This window comes from Gambusia affinis, linkage group LG02, assembly GCF_019740435.1.
Source record: "Gambusia affinis linkage group LG02, SWU_Gaff_1.0, whole genome shotgun sequence".
In the NCBI taxonomy this organism is placed as follows: domain Eukaryota; kingdom Metazoa; phylum Chordata; class Actinopteri; order Cyprinodontiformes; family Poeciliidae; genus Gambusia; species Gambusia affinis.
This window is the reverse complement of record NC_057869.1, coordinates 17631272-17650203: the sequence shown is the minus strand read 5'-3', so window position 1 is coordinate 17650203 and position 18932 is coordinate 17631272. Positions and strand designations below refer to the sequence as shown.

The 18932-nt window shown below is 46.2% G+C and overlaps 52 non-coding genes across 52 annotated transcripts; 24 read left to right on the top strand and 28 right to left on the bottom strand.

Moving 5' to 3' along the window:
- Positions 1-2912: 2912 nt before the first annotated feature.
- On the top strand, positions 2913-3000 carry trnay-gua. Its single transcript is given in 2 exon segments — positions 2913-2949; positions 2965-3000. It is a non-coding gene; the product is annotated as a tRNA-Tyr (tRNA).
- Positions 3001-3072: 72 nt separating this feature from the next.
- Positions 3073-3144, top strand: trnah-gug. Its single transcript has one exon. It is a non-coding gene; the product is annotated as a tRNA-His (tRNA).
- Positions 3145-3618: 474 nt separating this feature from the next.
- Positions 3619-3691, bottom strand: trnam-cau. The gene has a single exon. It is a non-coding gene; the product is annotated as a tRNA-Met (tRNA).
- Positions 3692-3781: 90 nt separating this feature from the next.
- On the top strand, positions 3782-3869 carry trnay-gua. Its single transcript is given in 2 exon segments — positions 3782-3818; positions 3834-3869. It is a non-coding gene; the product is annotated as a tRNA-Tyr (tRNA).
- A 71-nt stretch (positions 3870-3940) lies between these two features.
- Positions 3941-4012, top strand: trnah-gug. Its single transcript has one exon. It is a non-coding gene; the product is annotated as a tRNA-His (tRNA).
- Positions 4013-4330: 318 nt separating this feature from the next.
- trnar-acg lies at positions 4331-4403 on the bottom strand. The gene has a single exon. It is a non-coding gene; the product is annotated as a tRNA-Arg (tRNA).
- An 85-nt stretch (positions 4404-4488) lies between these two features.
- trnam-cau lies at positions 4489-4561 on the bottom strand. Its single transcript has one exon. It is a non-coding gene; the product is annotated as a tRNA-Met (tRNA).
- Positions 4562-4659: 98 nt separating this feature from the next.
- Positions 4660-4747, top strand: trnay-gua. The gene is given in 2 exon segments: positions 4660-4696; positions 4712-4747. It is a non-coding gene; the product is annotated as a tRNA-Tyr (tRNA).
- A 71-nt stretch (positions 4748-4818) lies between these two features.
- Positions 4819-4890, top strand: trnah-gug. The gene has a single exon. It is a non-coding gene; the product is annotated as a tRNA-His (tRNA).
- Positions 4891-5208: 318 nt separating this feature from the next.
- On the bottom strand, positions 5209-5281 carry trnar-acg. Its single transcript has one exon. It is a non-coding gene; the product is annotated as a tRNA-Arg (tRNA).
- Positions 5282-5371: 90 nt separating this feature from the next.
- trnam-cau lies at positions 5372-5444 on the bottom strand. The gene has a single exon. It is a non-coding gene; the product is annotated as a tRNA-Met (tRNA).
- A 98-nt stretch (positions 5445-5542) lies between these two features.
- trnay-gua lies at positions 5543-5630 on the top strand. Its single transcript is given in 2 exon segments — positions 5543-5579; positions 5595-5630. It is a non-coding gene; the product is annotated as a tRNA-Tyr (tRNA).
- Positions 5631-6091: 461 nt separating this feature from the next.
- trnar-acg lies at positions 6092-6164 on the bottom strand. Its single transcript has one exon. It is a non-coding gene; the product is annotated as a tRNA-Arg (tRNA).
- A 90-nt stretch (positions 6165-6254) lies between these two features.
- trnam-cau lies at positions 6255-6327 on the bottom strand. Its single transcript has one exon. It is a non-coding gene; the product is annotated as a tRNA-Met (tRNA).
- Positions 6328-6417: 90 nt separating this feature from the next.
- Positions 6418-6505, top strand: trnay-gua. The gene is given in 2 exon segments: positions 6418-6454; positions 6470-6505. It is a non-coding gene; the product is annotated as a tRNA-Tyr (tRNA).
- A 71-nt stretch (positions 6506-6576) lies between these two features.
- Positions 6577-6648, top strand: trnah-gug. Its single transcript has one exon. It is a non-coding gene; the product is annotated as a tRNA-His (tRNA).
- A 318-nt stretch (positions 6649-6966) lies between these two features.
- Positions 6967-7039, bottom strand: trnar-acg. The gene has a single exon. It is a non-coding gene; the product is annotated as a tRNA-Arg (tRNA).
- A 90-nt stretch (positions 7040-7129) lies between these two features.
- On the bottom strand, positions 7130-7202 carry trnam-cau. Its single transcript has one exon. It is a non-coding gene; the product is annotated as a tRNA-Met (tRNA).
- A 90-nt stretch (positions 7203-7292) lies between these two features.
- Positions 7293-7380, top strand: trnay-gua. Its single transcript is given in 2 exon segments — positions 7293-7329; positions 7345-7380. It is a non-coding gene; the product is annotated as a tRNA-Tyr (tRNA).
- A 71-nt stretch (positions 7381-7451) lies between these two features.
- trnah-gug lies at positions 7452-7523 on the top strand. Its single transcript has one exon. It is a non-coding gene; the product is annotated as a tRNA-His (tRNA).
- A 319-nt stretch (positions 7524-7842) lies between these two features.
- trnar-acg lies at positions 7843-7915 on the bottom strand. Its single transcript has one exon. It is a non-coding gene; the product is annotated as a tRNA-Arg (tRNA).
- A 90-nt stretch (positions 7916-8005) lies between these two features.
- trnam-cau lies at positions 8006-8078 on the bottom strand. The gene has a single exon. It is a non-coding gene; the product is annotated as a tRNA-Met (tRNA).
- Positions 8079-8168: 90 nt separating this feature from the next.
- Positions 8169-8256, top strand: trnay-gua. Its single transcript is given in 2 exon segments — positions 8169-8205; positions 8221-8256. It is a non-coding gene; the product is annotated as a tRNA-Tyr (tRNA).
- Positions 8257-8713: 457 nt separating this feature from the next.
- Positions 8714-8786, bottom strand: trnar-acg. Its single transcript has one exon. It is a non-coding gene; the product is annotated as a tRNA-Arg (tRNA).
- A 90-nt stretch (positions 8787-8876) lies between these two features.
- On the bottom strand, positions 8877-8949 carry trnam-cau. The gene has a single exon. It is a non-coding gene; the product is annotated as a tRNA-Met (tRNA).
- Positions 8950-9047: 98 nt separating this feature from the next.
- On the top strand, positions 9048-9135 carry trnay-gua. Its single transcript is given in 2 exon segments — positions 9048-9084; positions 9100-9135. It is a non-coding gene; the product is annotated as a tRNA-Tyr (tRNA).
- Positions 9136-9582: 447 nt separating this feature from the next.
- Positions 9583-9655, bottom strand: trnar-acg. The gene has a single exon. It is a non-coding gene; the product is annotated as a tRNA-Arg (tRNA).
- A 90-nt stretch (positions 9656-9745) lies between these two features.
- On the bottom strand, positions 9746-9818 carry trnam-cau. The gene has a single exon. It is a non-coding gene; the product is annotated as a tRNA-Met (tRNA).
- A 98-nt stretch (positions 9819-9916) lies between these two features.
- Positions 9917-10004, top strand: trnay-gua. The gene is given in 2 exon segments: positions 9917-9953; positions 9969-10004. It is a non-coding gene; the product is annotated as a tRNA-Tyr (tRNA).
- A 71-nt stretch (positions 10005-10075) lies between these two features.
- Positions 10076-10147, top strand: trnah-gug. Its single transcript has one exon. It is a non-coding gene; the product is annotated as a tRNA-His (tRNA).
- Positions 10148-10465: 318 nt separating this feature from the next.
- trnar-acg lies at positions 10466-10538 on the bottom strand. The gene has a single exon. It is a non-coding gene; the product is annotated as a tRNA-Arg (tRNA).
- Positions 10539-10628: 90 nt separating this feature from the next.
- On the bottom strand, positions 10629-10701 carry trnam-cau. Its single transcript has one exon. It is a non-coding gene; the product is annotated as a tRNA-Met (tRNA).
- A 98-nt stretch (positions 10702-10799) lies between these two features.
- On the top strand, positions 10800-10887 carry trnay-gua. Its single transcript is given in 2 exon segments — positions 10800-10836; positions 10852-10887. It is a non-coding gene; the product is annotated as a tRNA-Tyr (tRNA).
- A 612-nt stretch (positions 10888-11499) lies between these two features.
- Positions 11500-11572, bottom strand: trnam-cau. The gene has a single exon. It is a non-coding gene; the product is annotated as a tRNA-Met (tRNA).
- Positions 11573-11666: 94 nt separating this feature from the next.
- Positions 11667-11754, top strand: trnay-gua. The gene is given in 2 exon segments: positions 11667-11703; positions 11719-11754. It is a non-coding gene; the product is annotated as a tRNA-Tyr (tRNA).
- A 458-nt stretch (positions 11755-12212) lies between these two features.
- Positions 12213-12285, bottom strand: trnar-acg. The gene has a single exon. It is a non-coding gene; the product is annotated as a tRNA-Arg (tRNA).
- Positions 12286-12375: 90 nt separating this feature from the next.
- On the bottom strand, positions 12376-12448 carry trnam-cau. The gene has a single exon. It is a non-coding gene; the product is annotated as a tRNA-Met (tRNA).
- A 629-nt stretch (positions 12449-13077) lies between these two features.
- Positions 13078-13150, bottom strand: trnar-acg. The gene has a single exon. It is a non-coding gene; the product is annotated as a tRNA-Arg (tRNA).
- Positions 13151-13240: 90 nt separating this feature from the next.
- On the bottom strand, positions 13241-13313 carry trnam-cau. Its single transcript has one exon. It is a non-coding gene; the product is annotated as a tRNA-Met (tRNA).
- Positions 13314-13405: 92 nt separating this feature from the next.
- Positions 13406-13493, top strand: trnay-gua. The gene is given in 2 exon segments: positions 13406-13442; positions 13458-13493. It is a non-coding gene; the product is annotated as a tRNA-Tyr (tRNA).
- Positions 13494-14272: 779 nt separating this feature from the next.
- trnay-gua lies at positions 14273-14359 on the top strand. The gene is given in 2 exon segments: positions 14273-14308; positions 14324-14359. It is a non-coding gene; the product is annotated as a tRNA-Tyr (tRNA).
- A 447-nt stretch (positions 14360-14806) lies between these two features.
- trnar-acg lies at positions 14807-14879 on the bottom strand. Its single transcript has one exon. It is a non-coding gene; the product is annotated as a tRNA-Arg (tRNA).
- A 90-nt stretch (positions 14880-14969) lies between these two features.
- On the bottom strand, positions 14970-15042 carry trnam-cau. The gene has a single exon. It is a non-coding gene; the product is annotated as a tRNA-Met (tRNA).
- Positions 15043-15140: 98 nt separating this feature from the next.
- trnay-gua lies at positions 15141-15228 on the top strand. Its single transcript is given in 2 exon segments — positions 15141-15177; positions 15193-15228. It is a non-coding gene; the product is annotated as a tRNA-Tyr (tRNA).
- A 71-nt stretch (positions 15229-15299) lies between these two features.
- Positions 15300-15371, top strand: trnah-gug. The gene has a single exon. It is a non-coding gene; the product is annotated as a tRNA-His (tRNA).
- A 318-nt stretch (positions 15372-15689) lies between these two features.
- trnar-acg lies at positions 15690-15762 on the bottom strand. Its single transcript has one exon. It is a non-coding gene; the product is annotated as a tRNA-Arg (tRNA).
- Positions 15763-15852: 90 nt separating this feature from the next.
- Positions 15853-15925, bottom strand: trnam-cau. Its single transcript has one exon. It is a non-coding gene; the product is annotated as a tRNA-Met (tRNA).
- A 98-nt stretch (positions 15926-16023) lies between these two features.
- trnay-gua lies at positions 16024-16111 on the top strand. The gene is given in 2 exon segments: positions 16024-16060; positions 16076-16111. It is a non-coding gene; the product is annotated as a tRNA-Tyr (tRNA).
- A 71-nt stretch (positions 16112-16182) lies between these two features.
- Positions 16183-16254, top strand: trnah-gug. The gene has a single exon. It is a non-coding gene; the product is annotated as a tRNA-His (tRNA).
- Positions 16255-16572: 318 nt separating this feature from the next.
- Positions 16573-16645, bottom strand: trnar-acg. The gene has a single exon. It is a non-coding gene; the product is annotated as a tRNA-Arg (tRNA).
- A 90-nt stretch (positions 16646-16735) lies between these two features.
- Positions 16736-16808, bottom strand: trnam-cau. Its single transcript has one exon. It is a non-coding gene; the product is annotated as a tRNA-Met (tRNA).
- Positions 16809-16898: 90 nt separating this feature from the next.
- On the top strand, positions 16899-16986 carry trnay-gua. Its single transcript is given in 2 exon segments — positions 16899-16935; positions 16951-16986. It is a non-coding gene; the product is annotated as a tRNA-Tyr (tRNA).
- Positions 16987-18932: the final 1946 nt, after the last annotated feature.

Genomic DNA, 18932 nt, shown 5'->3' with positions numbered 1-18932 from the left:
TCAATTGATTAGTAGAGCAGGAGATTTTACCTTGGCAATGTTAAATGTACTTTGGCTTAGTCAGTCTAATTGATATTCTGACTATATTCTTGGGCATCACAAAGAGTTTTGCCTGAGCCACTGTATTTTAGATATTTGTTGACAAATTTCCACATTATTGATGTTTAATGTTTTGTTTTACTCATCCAGGTAACTGATTTTACAATATCACCTTTTTTATTCATTAAACAAAGAATATCAAGATAAAATCCAAATGTCCGTCCCTCTGCCTGGGATTACGTGAGTGGGCTGTTTCTTCTGACAATTTATCAGTCTGACAAATAAAAAATAACTGTGAAATTCAAAGTAGGCCCAACTGGCCAGGATCCGCTGTAGCAATGCTTCCCCAAACCATGACACTTCCAGATCTAAGCTTCACAATTGGTATGAGGTTCTTCTTATGAAAGGTTTTTTTTTTATTATTATTTATTTTTTTATTCTTCTTTTTTTTTTTCAGATTCATCTTTTCAAAGGACTATATTCCAAAAGTCTTCATCTTTGAGAGAAAATGTTTCCATGCAAAAGTAAACTTTGTTTTGCAGTGTTTTTTTTGTTGTTGTTTTTTTTTGATTGAGCAGTACTTTTATATTAATAGTAGTAGAAGTCAGCTGTAGGTCTGATGATGACATTTTAGGCTTTAGGCTGATATTTTCCTGCCTGCTTTCTGTGTGAACTTGCTTGGACTGCCTTACATGAGCATGCTGACAATTGATTTAAATGTCCTCCACTTAAAGACTTTTTTTGTTAGGTTAATTCCAAATTCATCTTTAAGCCCTACTATGATTATTACTGTGCCTTGCTGCTGGGTTTTGTGGTTTTTGTGTTTCATGTTGGAACCTTTTCTTCTGCCAGCAGCATGTACAAATACACTGTGTCCTGGCACCTACTCAGCAAACACTGTATCCCAGAGATGAAGGTCAAGGTGGCCTGACAAAATGCAGTTTGGAGCCTTCAGATCTTTACATTTTAATTCTTTTGAACAAAAACAGAGATTAGCTTGAAATTATTGTCTAGGCTTTGTTTTCAACTTTAAACACATGTTTATGTTAGAAAAGACAAGAATTGGAGCTTAGGCCTTTTATACCTTTATTTTGGTATTTAAGAAACGGATGGATGAACATGGTGTAGCCTTAAAGCTGCAGTATGTAACGTGTATAAAAAATAGGCTTTTACATATTTGTTGAAACTGTCACTGTCATGATAGTACTGTATGAGATGGATTAGCTATAAAAATAATCAAGCTCCTCTGCCTTCCTCCACTAGAAACAACCAAAAAGAGTCAGGAGGTGGGCCTCAGTTCTCATCATCCCCCAACACCCAGGCTAGTTAGCATGGCCTACGATGATGGCAGAACAGTAAATTGTTTCTCCGCCATTAGCACACTGAGCAACGCTAGGACGCTCCCTCTTGCTCTGATTGGTTGTTTTTGACCGGGAGTGGTCCATTTCTTCAGACAACAACAGTAGCACAGGCAGAAGGTGGAGAAGCTTGATCTTTTCACAGGTTATCTGTTTCATCCGTCCCTGCCTCCATCCATCCATCCATCCATCCAGAATCAAAAACAGACTAATTTTTTCCAGTATCATAATGTTTTTGTGTAAATAGCCATTGGACATTGTGTGGGAGGGATATTAGTCAGTGTTTGTTTTTGTTTTTTTATTATTTTATTTTCTCACTGTTAGACCTGTGTTTTCTTGTCTCTGAATTTGGAACATTTTCTTTATTTGTGCGTCTTCCAGATAAATATTTTGTTGTCCTGCAGGTGCTTGAATTTGATTTTGATCCAATGCAGAACTTTGAATTAGTTTAAAGATCAATAAAATGCTTATCAAACATGAACCCACTGTCCATCTGGGCCACTGTGGAGGCTGTTTCTGAATATGAGTCACGGAAAATGACGGTGTAATAAAACTTTGTGGAGCTGTTTGAAACAAAGTGGTTCACCAAGAAGTTGACTCAGACTGAAAAATAGAAAAAAATCCCAAAAAGGCGCAGTGTTTAATTCTTCACTTGTTCACTCTATTGTGGAATCTAAGGCAGTGTTTTCCGAACCTGGTCCTTAAGTAGCCCTGTTCTGCTGGTGTTTAGGTATCTCCTTGCTTTCAAACATCTGACTTAAAAAAATGGGTGACTAACAAGCTTTTGTAGCATTTGGTGGCTGCAGGGGAGGTCATGCAGTCATTTGAATCAGGTGTGCTGGAACAGAGTTATATCTAAAACATGCAGGGCAGGAATTCGAGGGCTGGGAACCATAGCCCTATGGTCTTCTATGATTTTCTGCTTATTTTATGCTAGGATATTAGCTGGGATATTTTGTGGGATGTTGTATTTCAGCATAAAAAGGAAGAATCAGGTATAAACACTCTACATCTCTATAATAGTCTTGGCCTATTGACTGGACTATTACTTTCCCTGATGCCCATGCCTCTCATAGGAACTATTTCATTGTGGCACATAGGTTACAGTTGCCAAAAATAGTAAAAAATGTTCAGCAACACTAAAGAATATGTTGAATGACTGCCTAGGTAAAGACATATCAACATGAAACAACAAAATATGTTTTTTCTTACTTTTGGAGCAATACAAAATTTTAATTGGCACTTCGAAATGTTCCTGTGGAAATTAGTTGTGCTAGTGTGTCAACTTGTACATAAACTGAAACTGGACCACCATTTTTAATTGTTCGCTTCTCTGTTAAATGTCTACGTTCAAGGCTGTTAGGACAATGTAGACTTTTTCTGCTGTATATTTAAACTGTTAATTTAAGGCACCATATGATTAGTGCACGTGAAGAACATGTAGTACTGTAACCCTTCACCCTCAAGCCAGCTTTGTAGCGGAATGTGACCACTTCCTACCGCTGTGGCGCATGACCTTCGATAGCTCAGTTGGTAGAGCGGAGGACTGTAGAGTACAAAGGTGGACATCCTTAGGTCGCTGGTTCATCTCTGGCTCGAAGGACTCCTTTTTTTTCCAATCACAAGAGGACAGAATTGTTAGGTGTAGCTGGCGAAAAAGAGCTGTCAGAAAGAAGCCGTGATCGTATAGTGGTTAGTACTCTGCGCTGTGGCCGCAGCAACCCCGGTTCGAATCCGGGTCACGGCAATCGGGGGTAAAAGCAGAGTGGCGCAGCGGAAGCGTGCTGGGCCCATAACCCAGAGGTCGATGGATCGAAACCATCCTCTGCTATGCCAGACTTTTTACAATACATTCAATGTGTCTGATTGACCTGCCCATCTCAATCCCCTCTTGTCACTGTGCTATTTTGTCAAGAAGCAAAAGAGCCCTTTCCAATATCTTTCTTCTGAGCTGCATCAGAACATTTTTTACAAATGAATACTTCTGACATCTTTCTGAGCTGTTCCAGACATCTGAGTCACATAAATGATGACTATGATGACAGAATAAAAGGCACTCGAGCTAGCCAGGAGTCGAACCTAGACTCTTCTGATGCGTAGTCAGACGCATTATCCATTGCGCCACTAGCCCATCTGGCGGCTGAAGCCTCCTTGTCATCTTGTAAGAACACGACTGATTGGTCGGAGCGCATGGGAAAATAATTGAATTCATCAAAGCACATGCCCCGTGTGAGGGTTGAACTCACGACCTTCAGATTATGAGACTGACGCGCTGCCTACTGCGCCAACGAGGCTCAGCACACTCTCGACCCAAGAGACGCAGTTTCCTTGATAATGCAGCTTTGTAGTAGCATGTGACAGCTTCCTACGGCTCTACAGCACGACCTTCGATAGCTCAGTTGGTAGAGCGGAGGACTGTAGAGTGCAAAGGTGGACATCCTTAGGTCGCTGGTTCAACTCCGGCTCGAAGGACTCCTTTTTTTCAAATCACAAGAGGACAGGATTGTTAGGTGTAGCTGGCGAAAGAGAGCTGTCAGTAAGAAGCCGTGATCGTATAGTGGTTAGTACTCTGCGTTGTGGCCGCAGCAACCCCGGTTCGAATCCGGGTCACGGCAATCGGGGGTAAAAGCAGAGTGGCGCAGCGGAAGCGTGCTGGGCCCATAACCCAGAGGTCGATGGATCGAAACCATCCTCTGCTATGCCAGACTTTTTACAATACATTCAATGTGTCTGATTGACCTGCCCATCTCAATCCTCCTCTTCTTGTCTCTGTGCTCTTTTGTCAAGAAGCAAAAGAGCCCTTTCCAAAGTCTTTGTTCTGGGCTGCGTCAGGACATTTTTTTTTACAAATCAATACTTCTCACATCTTTCTGAGCTGTTCCAGAAATCTCAGTCACATTAGTGATGACTATGACGACAGAATAAAAGGCACTCGAGCTAGCCAGGAGTCGAACCTAGACTCTTCTGATCCGTAGTCAGACGCGTTATCCATTGCGCCACTAGCCCATCTGGCTGCTGAAGCCTCCTTGTCATCTTGTAAGAACACGACTGATTGGTCGAGCGCATGGGAAAATAATTGAATTCATCAAAATGCCCCGTGTGAGGGTTGAACTCACGACCTTCAGATTATGAGACTGACGCGCTGCCTACTGCGCCAACGAGGCTCAGCACACTCTCGACCCAAGAGACGCAGTTTGCTTGATAATGCAGCTTTGTAGTAGCATGTGACAGCTTCCTACGGCTCTACGGCTCTACAGCACGACCTTCGATAGCTCAGTTGGTAGAGCGGAGGACTGTAGAGTACAAAGGTGGACATCCTTAGGTCGCTGGTTCAACTCCGGCTCGAAGGACTCCTTTTTTTCAAATCACAAGAGGACAGGATTGTTAGGTGTAGCTGGCGAAAGAGAGCTGTCAGTAAGAAGCCGTGATCGTATAGTGGTTAGTACTCTGCGTTGTGGCCGCAGCAACCCCGGTTCGAATCCGGGTCACGGCAATCGGGGGTAAAAGCAGAGTGGCGCAGCGGAAGCGTGCTGGGCCCATAACCCAGAGGTCGATGGATCGAAACCATCCTCTGCTATGCCAGACTTTTTACAATACATTCAATGTGTCTGATTGACCTGCCCATCTCAATCCTCCTCTTCTTGTCTCTGTGCTCTTTTGTCAAGAAGCAAAAGAGCCCTTTCCAAAGTCTTTGTTCTGGGCTGCGTCAGGACATTTTTTTTTACAAATCAATACTTCTCACATCTTTCTGAGCTGTTCCAGAAATCTCAGTCACATTAGTGATGACTATGACGACAGAATAAAAGGCACTCGAGCTAGCCAGGAGTCGAACCTAGACTCTTCTGATCCGTAGTCAGACGCGTTATCCATTGCGCCACTAGCCCATCTGGCGGCTGAAGCCTCCTTGTCATCTTGTAAGAACACGACTGATTGGTCGGAGCGCATGGGAAAATAATTGAATTCATCAAAGCACATGCCCCGTGTGAGGGTTGAACTCACGACCTTCAGATTATGAGACTGACGCGCTGCCTACTGCGCCAACGAGGCTCAGCACACTCTCGACCCAAGAGACGCAGTTTCCTTGATAATGCAGCTTTGTAGTAGCATGTGACAGCTTCCTACGGCTCTACGGCTCTACAGCACGACCTTCGATAGCTCAGTTGGTAGAGCGGAGGACTGTAGAGTGCAAAGGTGGACATCCTTAGGTCGCTGGTTCAACTCCGGCTCGAAGGACTCCTTTTTTTCAAATCACAAGAGGACAGGATTGTTAGGTGTAGCTGGCGAAAGAGAGCTGTCAGTAAGAAGCCGTGATCGTATAGTGGTTAGTACTCTGCGTTGTTGCCGCAGCAACGCCGGTTCGAATCCGGGTCACGGCAATTGGGGGTAAAAGCAGAGTGGCGCAGCGGAAGCGTGCTGGGCCCATAACCCAGAGGTCGATGGATCGAAACCATCCTCTGCTATGCCAGACTTTTTACAATACATTCAATGTGTCTGATTGACCTGCCCATCTCAATCCTCCTCTTCTTGTCTCTGTGCTCTTTTGTCAAGAAGCAAAAGAGCCCTTTCCAAAGTCTTTGTTCTGGGCTGCGTCAGGACATTTTTTTTTACAAATCAATACTTCTCACATCTTTCTGAGCTGTTCCAGAAATCTCAGTCACATTAGTGATGACTATGACGACAGAATAAAAGGCACTCGAGCTAGCCAGGAGTCGAACCTAGACTCTTCTGATCCGTAGTCAGACGCGTTATCCATTGCGCCACTAGCCCATCTGGCTGCTGAAGCCTCCTTGTCATCTTGTAAGAACACGACTGATTGGTCGGAGCGCATGGGAAAATAATTGAATTCATCAAAGCACATGCCCCGTGTGAGGGTTGAACTCACGACCTTCAGATTATGAGACTGACGCGCTGCCTACTGCGCCAACGAGGCTCAGCACACTCTCGACCCAAGAGATGCAGTTTGCTTGATAATGCAGCTTTGTAGTAGCATGTGACAGCTTCCTACGGCTCTACAGCATGACCTTCGATAGCTCAGTTGGTAGAGCGGAGGACTGTAGAGTACAAAGGTGGACATCCTTAGGTCGCTGGTTCAACTCTGGCTCGAAGGACTCCTTTTTTTCAAATCACAAGAGGACAGGATTGTTAGGTGTAGCTGGCGAAAGAGAGCTGTCAGTAAGAAGCCGTGATCGTATAGTGGTTAGTACTCTGCGTTGTGGCCGCAGCAACCCCGGTTCGAATCCGGGTCACGGCAATCGGGGGTAAAAGCAGAGTGGCGCAGCGGAAGCGTGCTGGGCCCATAACCCAGAGGTCGATGGATCGAAACCATCCTCTGCTATGCCAGACTTTTTACAATACATTCAATGTGTCTGATTGACCTGCCCATCTCAATCCTCCTCTTCTTGTCTCTGTGCTCTTTTGTCAAGAAGCAAAAGAGCCCTTTCCAAAGTCTTTGTTCTGGGCTGCGTCAGGACATTTTTTTTTACAAATCAATACTTCTCACATCTTTCTGAGCTGTTCCAGAAATCTCAGTCACATTAGTGATGACTATGACGACAGAATAAAAGGCACTCGAGCTAGCCAGGAGTCGAACCTAGACTCTTCTGATCCGTAGTCAGACGCGTTATCCATTGCGCCACTAGCCCATCTGGCGGCTGAAGCCTCCTTGTCATCTTGTAAGAACACGACTGATTGGTCGGAGCGCATGGGAAAATAATTGAATTCATCAAAGCACATGCCCCGTGTGAGGGTTGAACTCACGACCTTCAGATTATGAGACTGACGCGCTGCCTACTGCGCCAACGAGGCTCAGCACACTCTCGACCCAAGAGACGCAGTTTGCTTGATAATGCAGCTTTGTAGTAGCATGTGACAGCTTCCTACGGCTCTACAGCACGACCTTCGATAGCTCAGTTGGTAGAGCGGAGGACTGTAGAGTGCAAAGGTGGACATCCTTAGGTCGCTGGTTCAACTCCGGCTCGAAGGACTCCTTTTTTTCAAATCACAAGAGGACAGGATTGTTAGGTGTAGCTGGCGAAAGAGAGCTGTCAGTAAGAAGCCGTGATCGTATAGTGGTTAGTACTCTGCGTTGTGGCCGCAGCAACCCCGGTTCGAATCCGGGTCACGACAATCGGGGGTAAAAGCAGAGTGGCGCAGCGGAAGCGTGCTGGGCCCATAACCCAGAGGTCGATGGATCGAAACCATCCTCTGCTATGCCAGACTTTTTACAATACATTCAATGTGTCTGATTGACCTACCCATCTCAATCCTCCTCTTCTTGTCTCTGTGCTCTTTTGTCAAGAAGCAAAAGAGCCCTTTCCAAAGTCTTTGTTCTGGGCTGCGTCAGGACATTTTTTTTTTACAAATCAATACTTCTCACATCTTTCTGAGCTGTTCCAGAAATCTCAGTCACATTAGTGATGACTATGACGACAGAATAAAAGGCACTCGAGCTAGCCAGGAGTCGAACCTAGACTCTTCTGATCCGTAGTCAGACGCGTTATCCATTGCGCCACTAGCCCATTTGGCGGCTGAAACCTCCTTGTCATCTTGTAAGAACACGACTGATTGGTCGGAGCGCATGGGAAAATAATTGAATTCATCAAAGCACATGCCCCGTGTGAGGGTTGAACTCACGACCTTCAGATTATGAGACTGACGCGCTGCCTACTGCGCCAACGAGGCTCAGCACACTCTCGACCCAAGAGACGCAGTTTGCTTGATAATGCAGCTTTGTAGTAGCATGTGACAGCTTCCTACGGCTCTACAGCACGACCTTCGATAGCTCAGTTGGTAGAGCGGAGGACTGTAGAGTGCAAAGGTGGACATCCTTAGGTCGCTGGTTCAACTCCGGCTCGAAGGACTCCTTTTTTTCAAATCACAAGAGGACAGGATTGTTAGGTGTAGCTGGCGAAAGAGAGCTGTCAGTAAGAAGCCGTGATCGTATAGTGGTTAGTACTCATGCGTTGTGGCGCAGCAACCCCGGTTCGAATCCGGTCACGCAATCGGGGTAAAAGCAGAGTGGGCAGCGAAGGCGTGCTGGGCCCATAACCCAGAGGTCGATGGATCGAAACCATCCTCTGCTATGCCAGACTTTTTACAATACATTCAATGTGTCTGATTGACCTGCCCATCTCAATCCTCCTCTTCTTGTCTCTGTGCTCTTTTGTCAAGAAGCAAAAGAGCCCTTTCCAAAGTCTTTGTTCTGGGCTGCGTCAGGACATTTTTTTTTACAAATCAATACTTCTCACATCTTTCTGAGCTGTTCCAGAAATCTCAGTCACATTAGTGATGACTATGACGACAGAATAAAAGGCACTCGAGCTAGCCAGGAGTCGAACCTAGACTCTTCTGATCCGTAGTCAGACGCGTTATCCATTGCGCCACTAGCCCATCTGGCTACTGAAGCCTCCTTGTCATCTTGTAAGAACACGACTGATTGGTCGGAGCGCATGGGAAAATAATTGAATTCATCAAAGCACATGCCCCGTGTGAGGGTTGAACTCACGACCTTCAGATTATGAGACTGACGCGCTGCCTACTGCGCCAACGAGGCTCAGCACACTCTCGACCCAAGAGACGCAGTTTCCTTGATAATGCAGCTTTGTAGTAGCATGTGACAGCTTCCTACGGCTCTACGGCTCTACAGCACGACCTTCGATAGCTCAGTTGGTAGAGCGGAGGACTGTAGAGTGCAAAGGTGGACATCCTTAGGTCGCTGGTTCAACTCCGGCTCGAAGGACTCCTTTTTTTCAAATCACAAGAGGACAGGATTGTTAGGTGTAGCTGGCGAAAGAGAGCTGTCAGTAAGAAGCCGTGATCGTATAGTGGTTAGTACTCTGCTAGGTCGCAGCAACCCCGTTCAATCCGGTCACGCAATCGGGGTAAAAGCAGAGTGGCGAGCGGAAGCGGGCCCATAACCCAGAGGTCGATGGATCGAAACCATCCTCTGCTATGCCAGACTTTTTACAATACATTCAATGTGTCTGATTGACCTGCCCATCTCAATCCTCCTCTTCTTGTCTCTGTGCTCTTTTGTCAAGAAGCAAAAGAGCCCTTTCCAAAGTCTTTGTTCTGGGCTGCGTCAGGACATTTTTTTTTACAAATCAATACTTCTCACATCTTTCTGAGCTGTTCCAGAAATCTCAGTCACATTAGTGATGACTATGACGACAGAATAAAAGGCACTCGAGCTAGCCAGGAGTCGAACCTAGACTCTTCTGATCCGTAGTCAGACGCGTTATCCATTGCGCCACTAGCCCATCTGGCGGCTGAAGCCTCCTTGTCATCTTGTAAGAACACGACTGATTGGTCGGAGCGCATGGGAAAATAATTGAATTCATCAAAGCACATGCCCCGTGTGAGGGTTGAACTCACGACCTTCAGATTATGAGACTGACGCGCTGCCTACTGCGCCAACGAGGCTCAGCACACTCTCGACCCAAGAGACGCAGTTTGCTTGATAATGCAGCTTTGTAGTAGCATGTGACAGCTTCCTACGGCTCTACGGCTCTACAGCACGACCTTCGATAGCTCAGTTGGTAGAGCGGAGGACTGTAGAGTGCAAAGGTGGACATCCTTAGGTCGCTGGTTCAACTCCGGCTCGAAGGACTCCTTTTTTTCAAATCACAAGAGGACAGGATTGTTAGGTGTAGCTGGCGAAAGAGAGCTGTCAGTAAGAAGCCGTGATCGTATAGTGGTTAGTACTCTGCGTTGTGGCCGCAGCAACCCCGGTTCGAATCCGGGTCACGGCAATCGGGGGTAAAAGCAGAGTGGCGCAGCGGAAGCGTGCTGGGCCCATAACCCAGAGGTCGATGGATCGAAACCATCCTCTGCTATGCCAGACTTTTTACAATACATTCAATGTGTCTGATTGACCTGCCCATCTCAATCCTCCTCTTCTTGTCTCTGTGCTCTTTTGTCAAGAAGCAAAAGAGCCCTTTCCAAAGTCTTTGTTCTGGGCTGCGTCAGGACATTTTTTTTTACAAATCAATACTTCTCACATCTTTCTGAGCTGTTCCAGAAATCTCAGTCACATTAGTGATGACTATGACGACAGAATAAAAGGCACTCGAGCTAGCCAGGAGTCGAACCTAGACTCTTCTGATCCGTAGTCAGACGCGTTATCCATTGCGCCACTAGCCCATCTGGCTGCTGAAGCCTCCTTGTCATCTTGTAAGAACACGACTGATTGGTCGGAGCGCATGGGAAAATAATTGAATTCATCAAAGCACATGCCCCGTGTGAGGGTTGAACTCACGACCTTCAGATTATGAGACTGACGCGCTGCCTACTGCGCCAACGAGGCTCAGCACACTCTCGACCCAAGAGATGCAGTTTGCTTGATAATGCAGCTTTGTAGTAGCATGTGACAGCTTCCTACGGCTCTACGGCTCTACAGCACGACCTTCGATAGCTCAGTTGGTAGAGCGGAGGACTGTAGAGTACAAAGGTGGACATCCTTAGGTCGCTGGTTCAACTCTGGCTCGAAGGACTCCTTTTTTTCAAATCACAAGAGGACAGGATTGTTAGGTGTAGCTGGCGAAAGAGAGCTGTCAGTAAGAAGCCGTGATCGTATAGTGGTTAGTACTCTGCGTTGTGGCCAGCAACCCCGGTTCAATCCGGTCACGGCAATCGGGGTAAAGCAGAGTGGCGAGCGAAGCGTGGGCCCATAACCCAGAGGTCGATGGATCGAAACCATCCTCTGCTATGCCAGACTTTTTACAATACATTCAATGTGTCTGATTGACCTACCCATCTCAATCCTCCTCTTCTTGTCTCTGTGCTCTTTTGTCAAGAAGCAAAAGAGCCCTTTCCAAAGTCTTTGTTCTGGGCTGCGTCAGGACATTTTTTTTTACAAATCAATACTTCTCACATCTTTCTGAGCTGTTCCAGAAATCTCAGTCACATTAGTGATGACTATGACGACAGAATAAAAGGCACTCGAGCTAGCCAGGAGTCGAACCTAGACTCTTCTGATCCGTAGTCAGGCCGTTATCCATTGCGCCACTAGCCCATCTGGCGGCTGAAGCCTCCTTGTCATCTTGTAAGAACACGACTGATTGGTCGGAGCGCATGGGAAAATAATTGAATTCATCAAAGCACATGCCCCGTGTGAGGGTTGAACTCACGACCTTCAGATTATGAGACTGACGCGCTGCCTACTGCGCCAACGAGGCTCAGCACACTCTCGACCCAAGAGATGCAGTTTGCTTGATAATGCAGCTTTGTAGTAGCATGTGACAGCTTCCCTACGGCTCTACAGCACGCACTTCTTCAATAGCTCAGTTGGTAGAGCGGAGGACTGTAGAGTGCAAAGGTGGACATCCTTAGGTCGCTGGTTCAACTCCGGCTCGAAGGACTCCTTTTTTTCAAATCACAAGAGGACAGGATTGTTAGGTGTAGCTGGCGAAAGAGAGCTGTCAGTAAGAAGCCGTGATCGATAGTGGTTAGTACTCTGCGTTGGCCGCAGCAACCTCGGTTCGAATCCGGGTCACGACAATCGGGGGTAAAAGCAGAGTGGCGCAGCGGAAGCGTGCTGGGCCCATAACCCAGAGGTCGATGGATCGAAACCATCCTCTGCTATGCCAGACTTTTTACAATACATTCAATGTGTCTGATTGACCTACCCATCTCAATCCTCCTCTTCTTGTCTCTGTGCTCTTTTGTCAAGAAGCAAAAGAGCCCTTTCCAAAGTCTTTGTTCTGGGCTGCGTCAGGACATTTTTTTTTACAAATCAATACTTCTCACATCTTTCTGAGCTGTTCCAGAAATCTCAGTCACATTAGTGATGACTATGACGACAGAATAAAAGGCACTCGAGCTAGCCAGGAGTCGAACCTAGACTCTTCTGATCCGTAGTCAGACGCGTTATCCATTGCGCCACTAGCCCATCTGGAGGCTGAATCCTCCTTGTCATCTTGTAAGAACACGACTGATTGGTCGGAGCGCATGGGAAAATAATTGAATTCATCAAAGCACATGCCCCGTGTGAGGGTTGAACTCACGACCTTCAGATTATGAGACTGACGCGCTGCCTACTGCGCCAACGAGGCTCAGCACACTCTCGACCCAAGAGACGCAGTTTGCTTGATAATGCAGCTTTGTAGTAGCATGTGACAGCTTCCTACGGCTCTACAGCATGACCTTCGATAGCTCAGTTGGTAGAGCGGAGGACTGTAGAGTACAAAGGTGGACATCCTTAGGTCACTGGTTCAACTCCGCTCAAGGACTCCTTTTTCAAATCACAAGAGGACAGGATTGTTAGGTGTAGCTGGCTAAAGAGAGCTGTCAGTAAGAAGCCGTGATCGAGATAGTGGTTAGTACTCATGCTAGGCCGCAGCAACCCCGGGTTCTAATCCGGTCACGGCAATCGGGGTAAAAGCAGAGTGGCGCAGAAGCGGAAGCGGCCCATAACCCAGAGGTCGATGGATCGAAACCATCCTCTGCTATGCCAGACTTTTTACAATACATTCAATGTGTCTGATTGACCTGCCCATCTCAATCCTCCTCTTCTTGTCTCTGTGCTCTTTTGTCAAGAAGCAAAAGAGCCCTTTCCAAAGTCTTTGTTCTGGGCTGCGTCAGGACATTTTTTTTACAAATCAATACTTCTAACATCCTTCTGAGCTGTTCCAGAAATCTCAGTCACATTAGTGATGACTATGACGACAGAATAAAAGGCACTCGAGCTAGCCAGGAGTCGAACCTAGACTCTTCTGATCCGTAGTCAGACGCGTTATCCATTGCGCCACTAGCCCATCTGGAGGCTGAAGCCTCCTTGTCATCTTGTAAGAACACGACTGATTGGTCGGAGCGCATGGGAAAATAATTGAATTCATCAAAGCACATGCCCCGTGTGAGGGTTGAACTCACGACCTTCAGATTATGAGACTGACGCGCTGCCTACTGCGCCAACGAGGCTCAGCACACTCTTGACCCAAGAGAGCGCGAGTTTGCTTGATAATGCAGCTTTGTAGTAGCATGTGACAGCTTCCTACGGCTCTACAGCATGACCTTCGATAGCTCAGTTGGTAGAGCGGAGGACTGTAGAGTACAAAGGTGGACATCCTTAGGTCGCTGGTTCAACTCTGGCTCGAAGGACTCCTTTTTTCCCCAAATCACAAGAGGACAGGATTGTTAGGTGTAGCTGGCGAAGAGAGCTGTCAGTAGAAGCCGTGATCGTATAGTGGTTAGTACTCTGCGTTGTGGCCGCAGCAACCCGGTTGAATCCGGGTCACGGCAATCGGGGTAAAAGCAGAGTGGCGCAGCGGAGCGTGCTGGGCCCATAACCCAGAGGTCGATGGATCGAAACCATCCTCTGCTATGCCAGACTTTTTACAATACATTCAATGTGTCTGATTGACCTGCCCATCTCAACCCTCCTCTTCTTGTCTCTGTGCTCTTTTGTCAAGAAGCAAAGAGCCCTTTCCAAAGTCTTTGTTCTGGGCTGCGTCAGGACATATTGTTTTTTTACAAATCAATACTTCTAACATCTTTCTGAGCTGTTCCAGAGATCTCAGTCACATTAGTGATGACTATGACGACAGAATAAAAGGCACTCGAGCTAGCCAGGAGTCGAACCTAGACTCTTCTGATCCGTAGTCAGGCCGCGTTATCCATTGCGCCACTAGCCCATCTGGCGGCTGAAGCCTCCTTGTCATCTTGTAAGAACACGACTGATTGGTCGGAGCGTGGGAAAATAATTGAATTCATCAAACACATGCCCGTGTGAGGTTGAACTCACGACCTTCAGATTATGAGACTGACGCGCTGCCTACTCGCCAGCGAGGCTCAGCACACGCTCAACCCAAGAGACTCAGTTTGCTTGATAATGCAGCTTTGCAGTGGCATGTGACAGCTTCCTCGGCTCTAAGCCATGACCTTCGATAGCTCAGTTGGTAGGCGGAGGACTGTAGAGTACAAAGGTGGACATCCTTAGGTCGCTGGTTCAACTCCGGCTCGAAGGACTCCTTTTTTCAAATTACAAGAGGACAGGATTGTTGGTGTAGCTGGCGAAAGAAGGCTGTCAGTAACAAGCGTGATCGTATAGTGGTTAGTACTCTGCGTTGTGGCGCAGCAACCCGGTTGAATCCGGGTCCGAGCAATCGGGGTAAAAGCAGAGTGGCGAGCGGAAGCGCTGGGCCCATAACCCAGAGGTCGATGGATCGAAACCATCCTCTGCTATGCCAGACTTTTTACAATACATTCAATGTGTCTAACCTGCCCATCTCAATCCTCCTCTTCTTGTCTCTGTGCTCTTTTGTCAAGAAGCAAAAGAGCCCTTTCCAAAGTCTTTGTTCTGGGCTGCGTCAGGACATTTTTTTTTACAAATCAATACTTCTCACATCTTTCTGAGCTGTTCCAGAAATCTCAGTCACATTAGTGATGACTATGACGACAGAATAAAAGGCACTCGAGCTAGCCAGGAGTCGAACCTAGACTCTTCTGATCCGTAGTCAGACGCGTTATCCATTGCGCCACTAGCCCATCTGGCTACTGAAGCCTCCTTGTCATCTTGTAAGAACACGACTGATTGGTCGGAGCGCATGGGAAAATAATTGAATTCATCAAAGCACATGCCCCGTGTGAGGGTTGAACTCACGACCTTCAGATTATGAGACTGACGCGCTGCCTACTGCGCCAACGAGGCTCAGCACACTCTCGACCCAAGAGACGCAGTTTGCTTGATAATGCAGCTTTGTAGTAGCATGTGACAGCTTCCTACGGCTCTACGGCTCTACAGCACGACCTTCGATAGCTCAGTTGGTAGAGCGGAGGACTGTAGAGTGCAAAGGTGGACATCCTTAGGTCGCTGGTTCAACTCCGGCTCGAAGGACTCCTTTTTTTCAAATCACAAGAGGACAGGATTGTTAGGTGTAGCTGGCGAAAGAGAGCTGTCAGTAAGAAGCCGTGATCGTATAGTGGTTAGTACTCTGCGTTGTGGCCGCAGCAACCCCGGTTCGAATCCGGGTCACGGCAATCGGGGGTAAAAGCAGAGTGGCGCAGCGGAAGCGAGCTGGGCCCATAACCCAGAGGTCGATGGATCGAAACCATCCTCTGCTATGCCAGACTTTTTACAATACATTCAATGTGTCTGATTGACCTGCCCATCTCAATCCTCCTCTTCTTGTCTCTGTGCTCTTTTGTCAAGAAGCAAAAGAGCCCTTTCCAAAGTCTTTGTTCTGGGCTGCGTCAGGACATTTTTTTTTACAAATCAATACTTCTCACATCTTTCTGAGCTGTTCCAGAAATCTCAGTCACATTAGTGATGACTATGACGACAGAGTAAAAGGCACTCGAGCTAGCCAGGAGTCGAACCTAGACTCTTCTGATCCGTAGTCAGACGCGTTACCCATTGCGCCACTAGCCCATCTGGCTACTGAAGCCTCCTTGTCATCTTGTAAGAACACGACTGATTGGTCGGTGCGCATGGGAAAATAATTGAATTCATCAAAGCACATGCCCCGTGTGAGGGTTGAACTCACGACCTTCAGATTATGAGACTGACGCGCTGCCTACTGCGCCAACGAGGCTCAGCACACTCTCGACCCAAGAGACGCAGTTTGCTTGATAATGCAGCTTTGTAGTAGCATGTGACAGCTTCCTACGGCTCTACGGCTCTACAGCACGACCTTCGATAGCTCAGTTGGTAGAGCGGAGGACTGTAGAGTGCAAAGGTGGACATCCTTAGGTCGCTGGTTCAACTCCGGCTCGAAGGACTCCTTTTTTTCAAATCACAAGAGGACAGGATTGTTAGGTGTAGCTGGCGAAAGAGAGCTGTCAGTAAGAAGCCGTGATCGTATAGTGGTTAGTACTCTGCGTTGTGGCCGCAGCAACCCCGGTTCGAATCCGGGTCACGGCAATCGGGGGTAAAAGCAGAGTGGCGCAGCGGAAGCGTGCTGGGCCCATAACCCAGAGGTCGATGGATCGAAACCATCCTCTGCTATGCCAGACTTTTTACAATACATTCAATGTGTCTGATTGACCTGCCCATCTCAATCCTCCTCTTCTTGTCTCTGTGCTCTTTTGTCAAGAAGCAAAAGAGCCCTTTCCAAAGTCTTTGTTCTGGGCTGCGTCAGGACATTTTTTTTTACAAATCAATACTTCTCACATCTTTCTGAGCTGTTCCAGAAATCTCAGTCACATTAGTGATGACTATGACGACAGAATAAAAGGCACTCGAGCTAGCCAGGAGTCGAACCTAGACTCTTCTGATCCGTAGTCAGACGCGTTATCCATTGCGCCACTAGCCCATCTGGCTACTGAAGCCTCCTTGTCATCTTGTAAGAACACGACTGATTGGTCGGAGCGCATGGGAAAATAATTGAATTCATCAAAGCACATGCCCCGTGTGAGGGTTGAACTCACGACCTTCAGATTATGAGACTGACGCGCTGCCTACTGCGCCAACGAGGCTCAGCACACTCTCGACCCAAGAGACGCAGTTTGCTTGATAATGCAGCTTTGTAGTAGCATGTGACAGCTTCCTACGGCTCTACGGCACGACCTTCGATAGCTCAGTTGGTAGAGCGGAGGACTGTAGAGTACAAAGATGGACATCCTTAAGTCGCTGGTTCAACTCTGGCTCGAAGGACTGGTCGGAGCGTGTTGAAAACTAATTGAATTAATCTAAATGGATGCCCCGTGTGAGGGTTGAACTCCCCACCTTCAGATTATAAGACTGACACGCTGCCTACTGTGCCAACGATGCTCAGCATGCAAAGTTCTTGCTATTACCACGTTGTGGAAGCATGTGACCACTTTCTACCACTGTGGCGCATGACCTTCAATAGCTCAGATGGTAGAGTGGAGGACTGTAGAGTACAAATGTGGACATCCTTGCTATGTTAATGTAATGTTTCACTAGCGTTAACAGCTTATTTTTATTAAAAGAGGTTAAAAGTCACTGCCTTTCTTTCCTGATAGAGAAATCTTTTCAGCATCGTTTTTCAATTTTTTCATTCTTCAGATCAACAAGTCCTCCATGAAACTGCATTTATTGTTCAGTCCATTGCTTAGTCACCCTCCACTTCTAATAATCTCAGACAGTGCCAAAAGATTTAATTTCTCTCTGCAGTACGCTGAAATATTTTAGATGCGAATGTCAACCGGGCTATTAGAAAGCTCTCAAGCATCCCTAAGTAACACTGTTTTTTTCCTGGTTCTTAAGAGTCAGAGATAATGATTCCTGCACTGTGAGAGTGTGTTGTTGAAGGATGCGGAGGTGTTTGATTTGTGGGCTTTTGGGATTTATTCCTACCTTCTACTGCATAAAACAGATACGAGTGGTTTTTTTTCCCAATTTCAATGCATTTCTTTAATTTCCAGCTGTTTATGCAAGAATGTGGGTTTTTGAATATTCACTGAAAATAGTCCTGTGCTAGTGAGATCCATCAAGTTTTTCTTCTTACCTCAAATGTAAAAAATGTGCTTTTAAACTAGGTGCAATGAAATATATATATTCTGCTTTAAATGAAAGTAAATTTCCTTCTGAAACCAATCATTGTCAAGTTAACTTTTTTAAACAGTTGTTCTATATTTAAACTTGAAAAGGTAGTGTCAACAAAAAAAAAAAAAAAAGGATTGCCTCCCTTCATAAATCACAATCACTGTTGCATGGTATTACTGCATTTGCAGCCCTGCCACTTTGATGCTGTTATTTTCGAACAGAAAAGGTTGTTGGTTATCTTTCATATCAAAGTGGATTAGTTCCGAGTTGCCCTTTGAGCAGCAGGTGTGCTTTTAGAGCAGGAATCTGGGGAGACATGGTAATCCAGCTGTGTCCGGAAACATGGCTGATCTGAGAAAGACACAACACTGAAAACAATAGAAATAATAAAACATAGTAATATTGGTTTAAGTTTGAAGCACAAATTCTTACATCAGCAGGACATCTTTACCTAAACAAGTGATCAATTGTAAATTTGATGGATATACAGTGGAATGATGTTTAACCAGTAGTTGTATTATATTCGTTTTCCAGACAAGTGTTTTCAGTTATTCTCAGGTTTTTGGTTTTTTTATTTACTCAAATATATATCTTTCTCATTGTCTAAATTGTAGGTTCACAATTATTGGCTTGCCCATTTTTCCTTAACGTGGAATCAGAAATACACAATAAAGGCGGGTTTTCTTGCTAAACTGCTCCCTTCAGCAGGATTAGGCGAGAGTTCAGGCATATCCATAGCACATTTCTTTCCTGTGCAGGATGTAGCCTACATCTGGCTACAGGCTGAATGACCCCTGTAGATAGGCAGCATATCAAGTGAGCCTCCACATTTACCCTCTGACATTCTGCAAACTGCAGGATGTAATCTAAAAGCAAATTAATTTGAACACATCTTTATTCACTTAGTTTGGATCTGTTGATTGTTGCACAGTAATAGGGACTGTGATTGACAGAGGCAGGCAGTTTAAGTAACTGTAGCATTTATCCCATTAAGGTGAACATAAAATCCTTATGCAATATTCTTTCACAGTCATTTTTAAAACACTTAATGTATGCCGATAATATCCATCCATCCATAATTTATATCCACT